At 38.4% G+C, this 17,543-nt stretch overlaps 1 long non-coding RNA gene across 1 annotated transcript in view; it reads left to right on the top strand.

Moving 5' to 3' along the window:
* The window catches only part of LOC142599478 (uncharacterized), a 32,366-nt gene extending 16,373 nt beyond the window's left edge, over positions 1-15,993 (top strand). The window contains exons 2-6 of the long non-coding RNA XR_012833048.1: positions 1,242-1,383; positions 2,149-3,565; positions 7,616-7,731; positions 9,240-9,364; positions 15,760-15,993. This is a non-coding gene — a long non-coding RNA (uncharacterized LOC142599478). The remainder of the gene's footprint in view (positions 1-1,241; positions 1,384-2,148; positions 3,566-7,615; positions 7,732-9,239; positions 9,365-15,759) is intronic.
* The last annotated feature ends 1,550 nt before the right edge of the window (positions 15,994-17,543 follow it).

The following is a 17,543-nucleotide window of genomic DNA, read 5'->3' as shown; positions in this document are numbered from 1 at the left end:
AATATACTACATTTGTTAATGTATGAAATTTATTAATTTATATGACTGTTGGCTTCGAGTTTTTCTTCACTACAGTTATTATATATAATTGTCTTTTAAGCTTTCTATTGGTATGTGTATATACACTAATATACTGATCTACTGCTGTATGCACTAATACACATACTAATCAGCACTGAATTCTGCGTGCACATCTTCAGTTAGATCACTGCTATGTACTTCTTGGCAAGTGTCAGTTTTAAGTTTAGTGAGCAATCACTTTCATGAATCAAAATGAAGGCCAATGCAGTATTAAAACATGTTTTCCTTTTTGATAGAAATTTCAGTCTGTAAGTTTTAGAGTATCTAGGGAATTGTAGGTAATGTGGAACAAGAGCTTTAGCACATATCATTGTATTATAAGAAGCCTTTTTACAGAGGCGATATTTCTTTCTTTATAGATATTTGTTCATGGTCACAAAAGTTACATGGGGTGGAAATCATCTCACCTTACTTGATAACATAGATATCCACATCTAAGCTAGCGATTCCCTAGGGTGACCATGCCCCTGTCCACAGAGAAAAACAGACATTTTAGAGCTAAATGAATCTGACCTATTTTAGATGCCTACATTATGATGGTATGAATCATGCCTTAAAGTGCTTTCTCTTTTTTTTTCCTTTCTTTTTTTTCTTTTTTTTCCACAGACAATAAAAGGAGCCCAGGGTGATTAGTCCTGATCCAGTTCTTTACACTGCAGCACTGCAGACTTCTACATCTGGCCACCCATACTGCATTTTTCTTTCCTAACTGGAAAAAAAAAAATAGTTTGTTACATAATCATGAGGAAAAGAAGCAGCTGAGCCTCTGAATCTTCAAGATACAAAAATTATTTAAACCCCTTAATTTTCTTTACTGAAATTGCAAGCTAGACTATGATTCTATGAGGTTTTAAAATTATTTTTAGTTAAATTTGATGAAAGAACTTAAAGTTCTTAACTAAACAGCTTTACATGGAAGTAATGATTATAAGTAGATATTTAAGGTTACCGTATGTCGAATGATTCAGACTAAATAAATCAAGGCAGCATTCTCTAATTCGGGTAACTATTAATTAAATTCATTTAATCTCTTTTTATTTGCTTTACCTAAATGTTATTTTTTATTTTTACTACACTTGAAAATGTTAGTCTTAAAGTTTTTAAGGATTTAAAATGTGTTCAAAACTTTAAATCTAAAATGTATTTGTTTCCTTCTACAGTAAAACCATAATGGCATGGATGATCCGTAAGAGAGCTATCTGAAGGGATATGTTGAAGCTGATTCCAAATAACTCGTCTTAACCTACCAATCAATTTGGCAAAAGATTTCAACATGCTGACTTGGTGCAAATAGCTAGCTGGGTACGGAGATTGCTTCAAAAAGACTTTGACTAGTGGGTGAAGAATTTCTTTTGCATTTGAGGATTCTGCTCTAGTGACAAAGAGACAGAAAATCCTCAAACTGTTTTTTGTAACTCAGGTTTTTAAATTCACTCTTGGGCTCACCAAAATACTTTTGATAATCATAAATGCAGCTATTAAGCCTGTAGTTTGAACAAAGAGTACTCTTCTTGGATCATCAAGTATGAGACCTCCAGAAATAACAATACATTAGAAAAAAATGTTTAAGTGAAATTCCAGTGTTAGAAAATACTTTTTCTATTGATGCTATTTGCTTGTCTTCTCTAGGGACTGTAAAACATTTCAAATAATTTATTTAAGGCATTTGCAATATTGACCAGTTTCCCTCTTCTTATGCCGGCTATGCCAACAAAACCTGTGGACAAGCCAAAACTTTCTCACTACCTCCCACCGTAGACAGGAAATCATGGCATGCGGGCCTTTAAATGAATGCCCCAAAGGCTCAACCATGCACAGCATCAGAGGTTGTTCTTGTGAATGTGTCTCTAACAACCAGGGACTTGAAGCAACAAACAAGTCATAAAACATGTATCATTTGTTAGAAATTATGCAGCTATGCCAATTGCTTGAATACCTCTGATACCTTTTGAAGCATAAAGCATTATACTAAGGGCTACCCACCTATCCGAGTGGTGTAGATGTCAAAAGTAATTGAATTTGTTGATGCACTTACAAAGTACAGAATTCTTTTGTTTATACAGCTAGCTACTGACTCCTGATTCTCTCGGTGTTGGCAGTACTTATGCTGGAGCCTTCATGTGCTAATCTGGTTATGATCGTACTGCCTCTTCCAAGGAATATGGTAAGACTAATGCATTTAAGAATTAATGCATGGCCGTGTCTCATAAAGACATGTTCCTTTATATCTAATCTACGTCATTTCTACCATAATAGATGCTTTGTCAAAGGTTACGAAATACATACACATCACCATTTTACACATAGTCTTCAGGAAGACTTTTGCACATCTGTATGGCCTCCAGGACTAGTTGGAGTGCTCATACCTTTCACAGTTAGGAGTATTCAAGGGATAGTATGTGCATCCTAGTATCTGATCATTTTTGGTTCCTTGACTCAAATAACATATTCCTCACTGAGTTGACTGCAGGTAGACTTCACCACAAATTCACAGCGGTTCCTGAATTTGTTTCTCCTGATGGATATCAAGACATCCATCCATCTCTGACTCTCTAACACGTGGCCTCCATACTAATGTCATCTTCCTTGAATAGCTAGTGTCTTACGTCACTATTGTTTAATGAAAGTTGACACTGAATTTTCTTTTCTGAAGAACCCACAGTAGAAGCAAAGCGCTTAACTTCGGAGTTGCATGCTAAAGTACCTCAATGTACAAGACCTCAGTCCCATTTCTTAAAAATGTAAAACAACCCTTAGATGAAGTCTGCTGAAGAGCCCTTCATCATTGTTGTCTTTCTCTCCCATTCTGCCATTTACCTCAGAGTCATACATATCCAAGGTGGCAACTCTATGTGGCCTAACAAGTAGAAGGCAAGTTTATTGTAACAGCAGGTACAAGATAGAAAAAATGCTAGAATAAATTCTCTGGCTTATTTTCATTATGCCTTCAGCTTTGGACTAAGTCGTTACAAAATAAATCACCCAACTCTGACTACACAAATATTTTAATAACTGTGGAGACTCTAAGCATTTTTTATCTTTGGTGACTGCAGATCCTGTTTATTTAACAGATGACTTTATACTGACCTACGGGTATTAGAAAACAAATCTTCAGGCAAAGATAGTACTCTATTTTGGAATGGATATTGCGCAATTAAGGAAAGAGCAATATTTTATTATTCTTGGCACAGAGGCTATTTCTTGGGCATGACTACCTGTTCCTTTTTATCTTTCCCACCCATGCCACATTGCAGCAACCATGGCCGCAGGTGCCTACGCTGGATGAACACCTGTCCAATCTACGCAAGAAGGAAAGGAAATCAAGGGATGGCATGTTTACTGATTTTATGTGCACAACACAACAGTGTGATAAAAAAATGGAGAAATGGAAAGAAAGATAAATTTAGCATGATTAAGAGGAGAGAGAGTAGAGGAAAATGGTCATGACCTTTCAGAAACAGCTTTTGCAGGAGACCAAGAGCAGGTAACTCTAGATATGCTTTTTTTAAAGACAAAGCTCCACTCTCTGTGTCTGTCAGCCTTTCTCTAATAACATATCTGCTGAGGTAGCACCTTTAAACAGCAGTTTGTAGGTACAAATTTGTCCTTCCACATTCCACGTTGCAAAGCAATAAATAAAATGTGCATTGTGTGAGACCCTGTAAACTCATTCATCTGTCCAAAGAGGTAGTGTATTTCTATAGTTCCACAGAATGTTTTCCCCTGCTCTCTTTCCCTAGCTAACTTACATCTTCTGTTATGATTTTCATAACATTGCTTGATTTGCAGAATTCAATAAAATCCCTGTGTATGATATATTAAAACCTGTCATGTATACAAATTTCCCTACTGCCGCCCTAAGATGACATCCATTTTGTTCATAAATCTGCACTTATTTCACATTTGAATTGTAGGGCATGTAGGCATGTAGGAAGACTGTTGTCTTCCTCATCAGATGGAGGACTGCACCTTCACTACTTTTTTTTACTACGCAAAATGCCTCAGTGTTTCTCTATTTACTTTGCTGTGAAAGAATCTGCATAACCCAGAGAATGTGATTCTCACATGAGGCAGATATTAGCAATCAAGCATCCAGTTTTTCAGTATTGTTAATGTACAATCTAAAATCACCTCACTTGGTGATTCTGTGTTTCATCCGGTGAAAGGCTTCATAAACAGGGGAAACATGGGTGTATGGGTATGCCAAGTCTTTCAGACAGACAGGAATAATCATAGCACTGTTGTTTTCTATATGTGCCCTTAAAGGAAAAACAAAAAGCATTGAATAGCCCAACGTTTCTAAAAATGTAGGTTTGTTGGACCTACATCACATCATTCTAATATTAGTAAGTCTCCCATGATGATCATCATAGAAAAATGCTGCTTCTTGTTAGGTACAATCTGAAGTAAGAATAGCCTTATCAGTCACATTAATGACCTAAACACAATTAGCTACCTTCAAATACTTAAACTCATCAATAAATGCCTGTGCATTGCCAACTCGTATAACCCAGACAGTTTTTTAGTTATTGCACGTAACTTCTTCACAAAAATCCTGACCATATTCCTGTGGATTTCTTTCTGCAGAAATGGTTACCAAATGAGAACGGTGAGCCTTCAGATAAAAATGGATGAGTATATTTCACTGTGCTGAGGGAAATTCTTATGACATGTTCCATTCCTACAGTTGTGGGGCAATTTCTGTGTTTAAGGCTCTTGAAAGTTAATATCCCCAAATCCTGTTGAAATTGCCGGCTGTCCCTGTTCTGCATCTCTACTGAGCCTCACCATTTCATGCGTTAGTTTGGCCAGTTGTCTCTGCTCAGCTGTGCACATGTCCCTGTCCCTAAAGATATGCAAACAGCACCAGGAACCTCCCAGTGGTCTTCAGCGCTTCTTGCCTGATGCCCAGCAGTCCTTTGAAAATGGAGCTCACTTCGAATGTTGTGATGAAATGAGAGAAATCGTGGGAAATACTCCACCACCTTCTGGTGGGATCTTTCACAATGAGCAGCATGGAAAAAAAACAGAGGGGCAAAGCAATAAACCGTGGAATCTTCCAAGAATGCAAAGTAGCAGTGTTGTAACAGCTGTGTAGACATAGGGATTCCAGAGCACTGTGTAGACATGACTATTCCAAATGCAAATTGCATCACCAAGGATAACGAAACACTCTGGACATACCGCTCCTTGTTTCACAGGACTTCTTGTAGATACAGATGTCCACAGCGAATTTCAGTCGTGTGTAGAATTTAGGTCTCTTTGGTAACCTTTGTGCTGTGTGGAAGGTGGACTACAGAATTGCTTCTGAGGTAACACAAAAACAGATTATAAAGACTAGGTCTTTGCTGTTAAAAAAAAAAAAAAGATATTTTTGCATAGAAATCACTAATATATGTCAGATATGCCAAACTGGAAACCCAGCCAAGTGCTGGATTCTTTAATTTTGCCACAAGGTTAGTTCAGCAAGGTCAGCCCTGTCCTCTTGCCTGGGATTGACCTTGGAAAATTCACCTCAGTACAAAATGAAAGCACCTTATCTTGACTATGTTTTTAGTACAGGAGAGCTGATGCATGTCGGTTTCTCTGAGGTTAAAAAAATAAGTTAGTTAATCTTTTTAGCAGTATAGAAAAGTCCAAATCAATAGAGTCATCTCCATTAGAGTATCTCTGCAAAACCATGTGTTACCTATGGTCTTCTGTGTGTTAACTATTGGATTAGAACATGATTAGTAACCACGGTATAGAGAAAACATTGCATTAGTGTGGCTGGTGATGGCTTTATGCAGGACTAGTCTTGAGAATGGCATAGCATAAAATAAGGTAGATGTGAATTTAAACAGACATAGAGGTTGGTGTAACAAGTATCCTTGGCAGCTGTACAAGTGGCCAGTGAGGTGCTTTGTCTTGCATCCTTTTTATACTGGTAAAAGTACGATGGGAGACCCACTTACCGGGGCACAGAGAGTGGTACAGTTTATTTTGCACTTTTGTGCTGCTGTGTGTTACGTAGGTAAAGGACTTTTCTTGCTCATACAGGCTCTCCCTGTCTTAAGAGGGCTGGCTGGGAAGGCTACTTTGATAAATCTTTCCTGGCGTGGATTTGGCCGTAACTTTGTACCAGTGCAAACTTTCATGTGTACACTTCTAAGACAGAGTAATAAAGATTTTTCCCATTTGTCTTGAATATATTACTGACAGGTTGAAAATTAAAAATGTCCTCCTATACCAAGAAGGTACATAACATGGAGAGGCACCACGGTAACTATACTGGCTTCAAAGCTAATTAAATTTACCTCAGTGCAGCTTTCCCCCATAGACAAACCCAGAAGTGCCAACCCCATCAATCATTCCCTCCTTCACCTCCCTGACCTATCTTTAAAACTAGAGAAAAAGCTGATCAGCTCCTCTCCATTTCAATTTTGTGCTCCCTAGCCTGAAGATCTTTTTAAGTCCTAGCTTCTGGCATGATGCCTTCCAGTCACTGGTCAGATTCAGCAGTGCCAGCTGCTAGCAGAAAATCCTCCTATTCAAGAGATGACCTTATGTGCTCCAAACGCTGCTTTCTCATTCTGCCTAAATCGTTTCTCCATGTTCAATGCCTGTACTAACACCATGATGCAGATAGATAGGTTGCAAGTCTTCTAGAGCAAAAGATATTATTTGAAAGATAAGAGATTTTATATTTTAAATTCAAAAGGGCCGTGAGACAGTCTTTTTACTAAAAGAAATTAATGAAATTTCACACATAGCATCCAAATTTTATTTTGCAATCAATGCCACAGTATCCATCCTGATTCCCTTATGAAAGATCCACTGTAAAATCCTGTAATGCCTTGTGAATAATTTTAGTGATTCACTCCCATGCGAATCTCTTATTTTCCAATGCAAATATTGCATAAGGGTAGCACAGTACTCTTAAACATGAACAAGACATAAACCAATTTCATTCAGATTATGTTTGTGTCATAAATAAGGCTCTGTATCCACTCAGTTCAAATCGGCCTCCTTAAGCAGGCTTGCACTCGTTAAATCCTGTCTATGACCTCAGGCAGCCTGTTCTAAATGCATGACTCTTGCATGTGAAGAGAGGAGCTTGGAAAATAACACTGAACTGAGCTAAGGCTAAATCTATTTGGATTCATTACATCTATGACCAGACTGTCTTTGTAAATAACACTTATTTACATATATTTTAAGAACTGACAGTTTTGCCTATGGAAAACGGAATCACGAGAATTTGAAAAACTCATTCAAGTATAGGTGATCCACAGTCACCAAAAAAATAAATGGCTGGTTATCCCCTCATATTTTACAGAAAATACATAGTCAATGCATGCCTACAAATATCACTACATTTCTTCCGTCCCTTTTTTCTCCCACACTGTTCGTTTTTGTTTTCGGCTCATCATAGTAACTTGAGTGGATCTTACATATGCAGTTCTCTGTGTGTGCGTATGTCTGAAATGACTACTATCACTAAGTGACAAGCCAGTATCCAGGCACATTTTGATGCTTTTTTTTTTTTTTAAAGAACTTCAGGAATTTTCCAGCAGCACGAAGTATGGGAAAGTAAAAAAGGTTACATACAAGAACATGACTGGTTTTAAACAGATGTCTTCAGAGAGTTTTCCTCACTAAAGCATACCTGTAAGGTAAGAATTTTTCTAGATGGTTTTACTCCTGTTTGAAAAGATTCAGTTCTGTCCGTAGTTTAATTTTTAAATACGGGGCGGGGGGGGGGGGTCCTACTTTAGGCTTTGCTTAGGAGACCCAATAATGTGCTACAGCTAAAAATCTTCCATGGTCGCGCTGCCACAATTAAGGGATTTGACTCATGCTCACACAGGGCTCTGACTCAGGAGCCAGAATGGCTTATGCTGGCACGGCTGTAATGTTTCCTGCTCACAGTCATCTATTTTGATCTAGCTTTCTCCCCTCTTTTGAGTTTACTCACTCCACTGCAAGATGGGCTAGGCTTTTTGGGAAGCTGCCATAACCCCAAAGTTTTTAGGCCTGTCAAAATAAACCAGCAGTGATATGCGGTTCTTTAATTCATGGCCATTAGCAACTTCATTTACAACTTAGTCATCCCTGCAGTAAAGGTGAGAACAGAGAACTGTGTCTGGGAAACGCCTTATGGTGCCCAAGGTTGGTCACTCTTGCTCCTCAGTTTAAGACCTTGGCTTGTGGCCATGCATCCTCTTCTAGGTCTGTCTGTGGTGCCTGAAATTACTGTCATCCATAGCCATGTATTGGCAGGTTGTGTTAACCAAGCCAGTTTACCTAAGAAAGATTAAAGGAGGTAATGGGGGAATACAGAGGGGTGCCTCTCCTGAGAGGATACCGAGGATCTAGGAGATTAAAACATTATCAGAGTGTGCTGCTGTTTGCAAAACAAAGTCCATTATAAGGAATGTCATGACCTGTCTGACAACTGCTCAGCCAGAAAACCACCTCCCAGCCAGGAGTTAGGTGGATCAAATGCAAGTCCACATGTTACCACATCTGTCCAAAACCTGACAGTTTAGTTTAAGTTCACCTGTATCAAAATTTTACACTGAGCTCACTGACTCTGCCGTAAACTGGCTGAGGATCATTCACATGTTCTGTACTACCATTCTCCTGAGGCGGCTGTAACCTTGGTCAGGGAAAAAAAAGGAGAGGTAGAGGACCAAATAGCTGCAGGTGACGACCTCCTTAAATGCTACAGTTCACTTGTCATCCCTTTAAATTTTCAGTGGTGAGAACAGGATCAAATGGACATCGCGTGACTGTGTAGAGGTCCTAAATCACATTGCACAGTTTTAGTGTGCAAGCTCCACCCTCTGCTTTTGCTTTAGGGTTGCAGGGCATACCTACACTGGGGCAGATAAACCAGTATGAATTGTCTTGGCCTAAGGGCTGACACCCACCATAAGAATGAGAGATTTTTTGGCCAAATTTAATAGGTATACAGGTCAGTTCTAAGTATAATCTTAGACAAGTCGGAATGCATTTGTATAGTCTAGAATTAAGAGTAACTTGGCAACTTAGGTAAAACTTCTTACTGGGAAAGATAATATATGAACAGGATGGATTAAATTGCTAGGGAAGATGAATCAGATAACAGCCTCTAGAAAATGTCCATCTTAATTTTGTTCTGTGCCTTGTTTCAGCAATTTACTAAGAAATAGACCTTTTACACCGCTGGTCTTCTTATGAGAACATATCAACCTTCTCAGGAAGAGGGCTCATTAGAGCTATTATGCTGGTAAGGCCCTGAAAGTGAAAGACAGAGGAGGTAAGAAAATACATGTGATCACTCTGTGAAGGTGATTTGATTGTCCAGGTCACCACATGCACCATTTATTTCCCACATGAAATGCTGAAGACCAAGCCACAGACTCATTAATGCTAACCTAATCCTCAGAAGAGGGTTAAGCAAAAGCCTATTTTACTCATAAAAACCAGTGAGTGAACTGCATAAAGGTGCCTTAAAGTAGGGTGCCACCAGGAAACCTTTGGTGATTCGTGCTGGAGTGATTTAAGCAGGTAGTGCCCCCGCCGTCGGATGCGCCTCTCCGTGGAGGTTACCACACCTACAGCAAAACCAGCGTGTTTGCTTCAAGCCATGCCAGCCCACAGCTCAGCGCGTTAGGGTTCGCTGGGATGGATGGCCATTTGGGGTAGCATGCCACGCTTGAGGCTGTGGCAGCCAAAGAGCAAACGCTGCCTGTTCTCTCAGGTTTATGAGGGGGAAATGATTTCTTCCAGAAAAGCAGAGCAGCCAGCAGGAGCAATATACTATTCTAAGTTGCCCCAATTCTGCTTTCTTTTTAAAGCATTCTTTTATTTGCTGCTATTTTGCATTTTCAGGTGGCATCACTTACCCTTTCCAAGTGATACTGTGTAAAACCAGCTACCGTTGTTGCAGTTGGTGTGGCCATACCCAAGCCAGAGCGCGGGTCTAGCACTCTGCTCTCAGCATAACGGCACCAATGTGGAGCTGTGCAGCTGAGACATAGCGGAAGGTACGCTAATATCTTCTTCCCAAGAATTACAACAAGCCTTGTGTCCATTACACCATATGTTTTGACTGGGAAACACTAGGGAAATGGCCACTGCTGTGGAAAAAACCTTTCTGTAGACCACCCGTGGTTACTCTGTTGGCTAGGTAGTGGCCACCTCTGAGCTGATGTATTTAATATGTTTCAAGTGGTTTCTCTCTTCTTCATTGTGAAGATGGAGTGCTCCCCCCCTAGTTCCCTGGATAGGAACATCACGTATTTCTTCAGATTTAGGAGAGGGGCAAATCTTTAGCTAGGGGTCCTTATCAGGCGTTGCTTCTGAGAAATCAGTGGCAGCATTCCTTAAAACACAGGCAAACAAAAAAGCCTCCAAACCTTCTTAAAACTATCAGGCAGGTTTCAATCAATTAATTTTTTTTTTCAATTCAATCCAATGGATTGGCAGTCCATGAAGATGAATAAAAGACTCTTCTGGCAGAGGTCCTATTACCTTCAGGAGAAGGGCTCACTGATGCATCAAAACTCCATTTGAAACTCCTCACACAGTTAGAGGAAGGTGCTGCTGCCACATCAAAGGCCCATTATCATCATCAGTTTAAGCCAGTTTGAAAAGTCATGGCCACTGATGGGGCAAGTCCTTCCCCCTTGCCCTTGGCCACATGTACCTGCTGGCACACAAGGTGACATGGATCGGTTTGCTGATGTCACTAAATACTGATCTTACCAAACAAAAAAGGTTGTGTTTCAGCTGGATCGGAGGAGGAGATGTGAATGCGTTGTCAGGACAAAATCACCGCTTTTGTGAATAGCGCAGTCTTTGATCACCACCCCAACAGAATGGCTGATTAGTGACTGTGTATTTAAAGAAATCCGGTCTGCCTGTGGTTAAAAGTTCTTTAGAACACCTTTAAAAAAAAAAAAAATACTCTGTGTATTCAAGTTGCTTTTTATAAGCCCTATGCTTTCTAATATAACAATTACAGAACTCATAAAATTTTCTAAAAATTACTAGAATTCTAAATATTCTAAGTCTTGGAATATTTATGATGTTGTTCCACAATAATAAATACTATGCCTTCTCTTTGTTATATCACTCAGTGAAGAAGATATGATTTAAATCAGTTGTGGGCCCATGATCGTAACTGTTGAACTACTGAGAAAAAACTAAATGGCATTCAGGCTGACTTTTATACACGTGTGCTGGCTTTATGCTAATTGTCAGCAATTAGCTTATATAATTAACAGTTGTTAAACTACTCTCAGATCAATATTGAGTTCGTAATAATATTGGTAATTCTTCTGTCTAGCATATCTGGTGCCAGGAGAGTACTTCTTTAGCCTTGATAGATCAGAATTTCATGACAGGAGTAGCCAAGTTGAGAGAGGCTTGTCCTTTTGGCCCTGAATAAGGCTGGCCAAAAATATATTAAATCAATAATATATTGCTCAAAGGTACTGTTACTTCACAAGGAAAATGTTTAAATAGGTTTTAATTACTATTTTACTGTCTGAACACTGTTCAGATTCTCATCTATTAGTCATTGTTGTGCTTAATACTGTTTGTTCTGTGGCTTAGAAACTTTTATAACGTATAGTCTAATTGAGTACCTGTGTTTGAGTTAATTTCCCCACTGTAAAAACTAGCAGTATAGACACGGGAATGGAGAACCTGCCTGTGTCTTCTCCTCAGGATCCTCTGCCATCACAAAAACCTCATCACGATTCTCAGGTAACACTGTCACCCATTTTATATTGGCATTCTTCTTCAAAACAGTTTAGGTTATTAACCCAACTTATCCCTATTAGAATGTTGTTCCAGAGCCTTATTTTTCCAATGGTCCTGGTAACCGTTTGATTTCATGAAGATTGATTTCATGCTGCAGATTGCAGCACATTGTCCCATTTCATTGGGAAGACATTGCAGTATTGATGTTTTCTGTGATGAACACTATGAATTCTAGTTACCAGAGAATTTTAGGTGAAGTTGAGTTACAAAAGAACTGTAGCAATAGCAAGACTTAAATGTTAATGCATTCATCAACAGCTTTTTTATTATTATACCTCTGTAATAAAGTAAAACAACTTGTCAATTGTTCAAAACAATGCACTCCATCCAGCTTGCATCAAGTTATCTCTGTTGAAAAGCAATGCAAATGAGGAGTGCGCAACTAACGACATAGGTCTTTCCTAATACGAGGCTGAATTTTTCATTGGTAAATCATAGTATGCCTGGATCGCTAATGGCATAATAGGGAATTACAATTCAAATTGACTTTAAAATTAGTTATTTCCTTTACACTTTAAATCTTCAAGTAATCATTTGTATTTCATTGTCCCTCCTTTTCAGTAGTAGGTAAGAAATAATTAGAAAGCTATCTTCTTTGCGGTTCCTTTTATTTTAAAATAATACCTATCATTATGTGTGTGATCAGAAGTAGAGTGGGATCATTTTAAATATATAAAATTAAAATTGAATTACATCTGATAGCTCCAATAAATTAATAAAATGAACACTATGACTATTTTTGCACAAAGATTCCTTAAAATTACTCTAAAATACAAAAAACCCCTCACTCTTCTATTACTTTTGTATTTTATTCTGTTACTTGTATTAGAAATATATATGTATATTTTTAGGTTATTTTTGCCTTATTAACAAAATATTACTGTAAACTACAGAAAAAAGTGATAAATTTAATGTGTATCTATCTCATAAATATATTAAAAAATTTAACATCAAAAAATCTTTTTGAAAGACAAAGCTAGTAGTTGCAATTTCACATTTATGAAATAGAAACATTTTGTTGAAAACGTGCTAGTTTCAAAATGAATGCAAAATTATTTTTTTATATAATTAGCATACATACTTGCAAAGGTTCAGATAAAATTAGAATTCAGTCAAGATGAAAAACTACTTAACATGCACAAAAAGGGACCCACAATTAGAGACTGGAAAGGGGTTAGGCACAATGGTGGGAATACATAATTCGAAATGTCACTCAGCAATCTACTTTGGAATAATATTAGTTGTACGCTGATTCTCCTGTTTGGCAACTCAGAACATACTTTGGTTCAAAACAGGAAAATAAAAGGTACTTCACATAGTTCCATTTGGGAGGATGGCAAAAACTGGAACATTTTCTGACTCTTTCAGGAGAGATCCCTATCAAATTAAATATGGCCATTGTCTTTCACTTGGCTCTCACTCAAAAACCATAATACACCTGTGCACAAAATTCAGTGCAGATTTCTTAAACTCCTCAACATATCTGTCCCAATGTATTAGCTCATTAAGTAAAAAGTAATGCAGCTTTACATAGACTAGTTTGAAACAGAGGAAAACAAAATGCAGGGAAAAAAAAAGAAAAAGCAGAGGAAGCGAGTTAAATTAACACATTATAGAAACTCTAAGTCTTTTCAGGACACAAAAGAAAAGGTGCAGTTGATTTTTTCTTAGTTTTGAGTTTTATTCAGCTGTTTCATCAAGGCTTTCAGAGAAGGAGAGTTGGGAAGGAGAAAGAAACACACTATGGAAAATACAGCAGAAAGGACAGTATATGTGGCATGAACGATTACGGAAAACTGGCAGATAGTAACAGGAGAGTCAATTGAAGAGAGCAGAGGTCAGCATAAAAGAAATCAGTTTTAAGGCCCTGAAGCATGGAGAAAAAATGTCTACGCACTAAACAAAATTGTTTACTTAGTTTTGATTTATAGCTGCTGCATCGTGAATTTTGGATACAGTTAGCTGCATAAGACAACTTTTCTCTTCAATATAGAGCTTGCCAGTAAATGAAAATATCTGATTTTCAAAACAACCTTTCAGAAAGAGGTTATTAGGTAACATAGGACTGATGAGTAACTATAGTGTTATTAAAATTAATCTAATCTAATGAACTCTCTAAGTCAAATAGTCAGTTCGTTGTTCTACTCTCAAAAGCTGAAATGAAAAATGAACTGACCAAAAACAGATTTAGAAAGGCAAGTTTAAAAACCCCGAAACATAATATAGCTCCAAGCCTTGTCTCATGTTTGCAAGTAGCAATCAAGTTACTAGCTCGTTGGTGGCAAGTGAGGTGATTGATCATTAACCTTCCTGGATGCTCTCAGACATTGACAATGCCTTGAATCCTAACTAGTATCTTTGGGTACCAGCATTTGAGAGCTCTTTAGTTTCTTGCAGCCATTCCACATTAAACTGCTCTGCAGCCACAGATACTTGTTCAAGCAGCTGTTCTGGCCAGAGATGTTCCTTCCTCAGCTTGTTATTTCTGCCTTTTACCCGTAACTTATCAGAGAAGTAGCTCTGGAGGGTTGTTGCACTCTCCAGACTGACTTTGACAGAAGTTAAAGAGCGCTCGCTCACACCAGTCCTTCTGCAGACAGTGTTACAATGGTGGTAAGTCAGGGCCCTGCTGGATTTAGCACAGTAAAAACCAGAAAAAGTTGTCTGCTTATAGGCTGAAGTTTGCATTGTGCATATGGGATCCACTTAATAATTCAATCATTAGCGAACTAACGTAAATACAGGTAGATAATGGCTGAGGGAAGGATTTTACAGAAACCTTTGTCTTCATTTTTGCAAACCTGTGAATAGATGAGAATATAGAGAGTGCCATTACATGTTTTGGACATTAAACAGGTGGGACACACCTCGCAGACCTTCAGGAAGATATAAAACAAATTCCAGCATTTAGAAAGTGTTTCTTCAGCACACTGAGGTGGTTGGGCCCACTGGGACATGGAGAGATGATCACTGCAGAACACGTGGACTTAAGGTTTTTTCACTTTCTAGATGCTTAGCATCACCTCTCTATGAGATATCACTTCCATGGCGGAACAAACCGTGTGAGTATTTTCCATCCACTGCGGTGCGAAGCCATTTAAACTAATTTAAGCTGTTTTTTCACTGAAGCAAGTGAGGTGTATTCATGTAGTCAGTTCTAACATTGCTGAACACTAACTTCCAGTAAAGCTTTTTGACAACCAAAAGTGGTGACTTTTTAAAATCAGTCCATTGAAATTCGGGACTGGTGATCCAGTCTACAGACGATCACTTCCTGCAGGTCACTGCAGAAGTGTAAAAACCAGCAATGTCTTAGCAATATCTAAAAGTAGGAACTTATGTCCTTGGCAGTTCCCCCTCTACTCTTAGAGATTCCAAAGGTGACAACTGGAAGTCACCTTGCCTTGTATTGAGGTGGCTTCTGAAGACATAGTGAATGCTGAGCACCAAGGAAATATCTCTGATAATGTCTCCTTTGGTCAGCTCTTTTATTTATTACTTTGTTTTCAGCACTGATTATAGGATGCAGTAGACCTGCTTAGTGTAAGCAGGTGGCAAAGAATTTGCCTGATCAGGGATACAAGAAACCTAAGTGTTTAGAGAATGAAGAAAACAAATGAAAGGACCAGCATAAAACTGCTGTCTTGAGTTGCTGTTAGAAAATAAAATGGAGAACTTCACCTACCATAAAAATTTTATAGAATGAATATTAATGTTATGAAGAGAAGTAGGGTGGATTTGCATTATGTATTTGACTTGTCCCTGGAGCGCAGAGACTGACACAGACTTGTGACTGCATTAACTATTGCTAAATTTTAATTGAAAATGATTGATTGTTGAGCATTCTGTTAATTAACCTCTTTATTCTGTATTTTCTTACAGAATCTGAAATGTCCTTTCAAAGTAAGTTTTCCAACCTAACCATCAAAAAATATGGACGTGAGCTTCACTGACAAAAGATGCCTTCTAATATCAATCCAGGAAAAAGAAAAGAACGAATAGCAAATACAATACAACTGGATTTGTGTTCAGAAATGATTTCATGAAAACTAAAAAATATTTAAATCCAGGCTAGTTACTTGTGATTTCAAAGCTAGAAGCCCAGTCCTCAGAAGCTCATAATACAGAGGCAAGCTCTCATAGCTCCATTTTAATAACCAAAATACAACAAATTAATTAAAAAAAAAAAATCATGCCCAGAAGAATCTTCCCCCCCCACCCCCGCGCACCCCCTATCTAAATGCAACCAAGTTTCTTTCCTTTGAGCTTTTATTTCTCCCCTTCATCTTGGATTTAAAATTAAATACATGTTCAACCACAAAATAAAATTTCTTCACCGGTTCTGCATTATTTGCTAACAGGTTTGTGCAATATATCTGATTTCTCATCCTGGCATAATACGAAGGTCAGATTTGTGATATGAATGATTAAAATAATTTGCCTAGGATAAGAAAGGGTGCTTGTTTCCTAACGCAGACAACCTCTTTCTAAATCACGTACTTTTCTCAAACAGTCGCATGTACTATGAAGGAGCCTTCTACATACAGTGACATAGAGAAAGGGAGGGATCCTTCTCCAGTCCATACCAGTCACTCCACCACTCTCCAGCTGTCCCACAAATGGCATCTTTGAAGCATCTTGTCAGTGACAGCCTAATGCAAATTTCGGCACCTTTACTTTACAGTGCAAAAACATATCATGATTCACAGAAAACTAGAAGGAAAACAAGGCAGTTAAAATGATTTACTTGTTTTGGGATGGCACACTGTACCGTTCGGATTCAGATTTAGGGCAGGAGTAATCTAAACACTGAAGTCATCTCAATGCTGGAGGACTAAACCAAATTGTTTCTCTGCACTCCCTCAGTGTGTGTCCAGGAAAAGAGATAGACACCACCAGACGGTGATCACCCCGTCCTAACACGGGTGTCAGAGGTAGCGTGATTAATTGCTTCCTAAGGTACCTATCTCTTTTCATTGACTACAGGGGAAGCACTGACTAGACATCTTATTTTATAGGCTAAAATTAGGTGAGATTCAGGCTACCCAGCTGCTCCAAAGTCAGACAGCATTTATTTTCCTTTTACATACTTCATGGGAGGTGCAGATAGCAGGATCAGGAGAGGATGAACAGAGCTCAGTGAGTGGTAGTTGTTCAATATTTCTGTTTTAGACTCATCTCTCAACGTGTACCCCATCCATTATTTACTGTACACCATCCAAAAGCTGCACTGAATAGAGAATCACTCATTTTCTCATGGGCTTTTCCATGCTGCTCTCATTGTAGTACTCTATTTCTCTGCAAATATTAATGAATTTATCTTCTCGACACCCTGGTGGTATTATTATCTTCCTCTTACATGTTGTGAGTGGAGACACTGAAAAAAAGTAAAAATGATCCTCTAATATTGTTTCCCTTATGTAACATGCTTTCCAGCTGGATTTGTCAGAGTACTCAGCAATTTCAGGCCTTCATAAGGTCAAAGTACAGTTTCTGTTCACTTCTGCTGCAATTATTGGTGCTTAGCATTCAGCTGAGCAGTCTCTAGGTGTTTTAAGATGGATACCCAGAAAAATGAAGAAAAAACAGGGACCCAAATGCTTGTGTTTGAAGTTCTCTGCCATATTCATGACACACTGTCCAATATTTGCAACCAAGCAGATTCA

Source organism: Balearica regulorum, chromosome 1, assembly GCF_011004875.1.
Source record: "Balearica regulorum gibbericeps isolate bBalReg1 chromosome 1, bBalReg1.pri, whole genome shotgun sequence".
Taxonomy (NCBI): Eukaryota; Metazoa; Chordata; class Aves; order Gruiformes; family Gruidae; genus Balearica; species Balearica regulorum.
This window is presented reverse-complemented; position numbering and strand designations above follow the sequence as displayed.